Below are 3,221 nucleotides of genomic sequence, written 5' to 3'. Positions count from 1 at the left end.
CGTGGCCTATATGTATATGTCAATGACAAAATCAGGCCAGGGCCTAGTTGTTTAAACTGCTACTGGCATATGCAAGACCACTACACGATGATATATGAACTGGCCCGGAGGCACAATTACCCAAAGACTCAGATCTGTGCGCCGAGAAGTAGGCGAAGTAATTCAAATGTGCCTGCCATAAATCACTCGCAAACTGGGAAATCTGTTTGCAGATAAGCTGGGAACACCAGTAGGTTATTGAATCCGTAGTCAAGCTGTGCGTGTATCTGGATTGGAGCTCTAGCGGATTGTTGGTATGTAAATTATTAAACTGATAGCAGGGCAAAAAACCGCAAAGGACATTAGTTAAATATCTCTGGGAAATGTGTATTTAACATGATTAAACGTATGTCGAACGCAAATAATGGACTTATCTTAGCTCATTTCATTTCATATTTTATATATAATGTTATCATAATATATATATTTTGATTTTCAGATTACTTATCTTCCGGTGTACTTATTCCTTTGACAAACAAGTCTCCCCTCTTTCCAATCTCTGTTCGCCCATTTCATTAGACGAATCTGCTGTTTGCTTCATCAATCGATTCATTCAAAATTCATCAATGATGCATAAAAGTATGCGGCGAGAAAAATGCCAAATATCTCCAATAGGTGACGCCCAGCGAAGGCGAGTTGTCAACTTCTGGCACGTCCTCAATTGCCAATGTTGCTCCTGCTGCTGCCGAATCCTGTTGTTGTCATCAGTATAATTTGCTTTCAAATGAAACTTTGGGCTAGGCCCCCGAGACACAACTCAACTTGGGGACCCAACGACACTCTGAGCAGTGGTACACTTAGCCCGATTTATTTGGTACACGGAGAAAAAATCTTAATGTATTGGTTTAATCCAGCCCATTCTACTACATATAATGAATTTGTAAGATTTCATTTAAAAACAAAATAATCAAAAATTTCATACTATACTTTCTTTTTGTTCTCAATTTTAAATGAATTGAATATTTAGCTCAAAAAGGGATTGGTGTTAAGAGATTTTTAATCATTTATTCCAGTGGATCCAAAATACACGTTATCATTGCGACACGTAAGCAGAGTTGATTTCTGCGGCAAGGGGCCGGACTGGAAGGGGCGTGGCTAGGTATTCGGAATAGGCTGCTCAGGTATGCCGTTTGCTCAAATCTGAAATTGAGCATGGAATTTGCGTAATATGTAGGCGTGTGCGTGTCTGTCTGCCCGCCTTTGCATGTGTGAGTATTTGCGTGTATTGCCGCATTTATAGCATGCAAATATGTGTGAAAGCATTTCCCCCATTTCCTTAGCTCATCCACTTTCTCTATCTTTTCACCAGTGTCTTTTTTAAGGCCGTGTGTATGAGTTACGTGCTTGGCGCTGTAAATATTACGCATACGCAGTGTTGCTGCAAAACGATAGAGGGAAAATTCATTTTGCCATCGGGACAGTCCATTTACTGCAACTGTGAATAAATTGAGTATTAGCATAAAATCGATGAAGATTGAGCGTTGATATATGTTAATATTTAATATTTAATATTTATGTGTATGCTGGGGATATATGTGTATGTATATTGCAACAAGTAAATGCAGCTCTGAGTGTAAATTATATCTATGCTTTTTCAGATGGAAACCGATATTCTTTCTACATCTCCTTACCACTCAAAGTTATCGTTGTTTTTCAGCCTTTTTAATCATGTTTATATGTATCCTTGCCATGAGCACATCCAAATCCTAGACTCCACAGATCCCTCTATCATACACTCCCACACTTTGAATACCCCTGCCATTCAAAAACTCACCACACACGTTTGCCGGCTGTCGTGTTGCGTCTGGCACGGAAATGAAGTTAATTTATGGCGCTAAAAAGGATTTGGCTGTCTCTGCCCTTCGCCTTCCAGTTTGTTTTGGATTTCTGTTTCGGTTAGGGTTCCCTTGTTTTAAAAAAGTGAACCGCCGGCTTTGGTATCACCGCCATAATGATTTGTGTGCTTAACACGGCGCCGTTGCCGCCCTCCTAAATTATAAACTATCTGGCGTATGCACAGAACTTTTCCGCCCCCACAACATATGTCTGGATGTGTAGGATGGCACCGGGTGACTGAGACTGCGGCGACTTAGTCGCAAAGTTTTGTTGAATTTGTGGCTAAAAGTTATAATCATATCAGTGCCACGTTGTCTCAACTCAACTCAACTCCTCCCGTCTCCACCATCTAACGTCTTTTAAGGCCAGAACCCTTCGAAAGTATTCTGCTATGCTCTTTCCACAGCTTGACAAACCAATTCTAATTACAATTTCCGTTAACATTAATTAGCATGTCTGTGTTTTTCGGTAAATGGCTTTTCATTTTGCCATTGACATTGCCATTGGTCGGGCTTTCCAGCGCGGGAATGGGAAATTATGCAAAATAGACGCTGGCATCATGATGACGATGATGATGATGCTGAAAACCATTATGGCAGTTGAAAAGTCCGGAAAGGTAAGCCAAGTTGAATGGAGTAAGGCACACGAAAGGTAGCTCCAAATGGGTGTAGAAATATATTTACCCGATTGAAAAAAATTAGAAAAAATATATTTCCAAATGGGAAGATACAATGTGCGTATAAAATGCAATAAAGGAGTTTTGGAACATGTAATGTTACATACATTGAATACACCCACATAGATGTAATTTTTAGAGTATTTTTATCTCCATCTTTTGCTCCTACACTGTGGACTCTTAAAAGGATCTGAATTTCAGAGCGCGGCAGACTTTCATTAACTTGTCATTGGGGTTTTCTGAAAAATGTCAAGCCGAGACGGCGGCAGACAAAACAAAAGCTCACCTGACTGAACACCGATATTCTTTTTTGTGGCTTTTCGCTCGTTTTCGGCAAAAGTCAATGCCATTTTTTTGTCTTCTGGACAGCGGCTGTCTGCATCTGATAAATGCCTTCAGGTGGGCAGAGAGTCTCGATTTACGGCCTTTGAGATGTCTGAGATTGCGGGTCTGGATTGTTTTTGGCTTTTTGGCCATTTGGTAGGGGCCAAAGTGGCACTGCACATGCAGTGGGGAACTAAAAGCACTGACATTTACTTAAGTTACTCCCATGATGCAGCCGTAAAGCGAGGCAGTTATCATAACAATTATGTAGCATAGACAATGGCAATCCGAAGTCCGAGTCCTTCTCAAACAAAGCCATAAAACAATGAGTTTGGTGTGGGGAGAT

At 40.6% G+C, this 3,221-nt stretch overlaps 1 long non-coding RNA gene across 1 annotated transcript; it reads left to right on the top strand.

Annotated features, from left to right (window-relative positions):
• Positions 1–200: 200 nt before the first annotated feature.
• Positions 201–901, top strand: lncRNA:CR44559 (long non-coding RNA:CR44559). The gene is made up of 2 exons (NR_124932.1): positions 201–293; positions 479–901. It is a non-coding gene; the product is annotated as a long non-coding RNA:CR44559 (long non-coding RNA).
• Positions 902–3,221: the final 2,320 nt, after the last annotated feature.

This window comes from Drosophila melanogaster, chromosome 3L (genome assembly GCF_000001215.4).
Source record: "Drosophila melanogaster chromosome 3L".
In the NCBI taxonomy this organism is placed as follows: Eukaryota; Metazoa; Arthropoda; class Insecta; order Diptera; family Drosophilidae; genus Drosophila; species Drosophila melanogaster.
The sequence above is the reverse complement of the archived record's forward strand: the minus strand, read 5'-3'. Positions and strand labels throughout refer to the sequence as shown.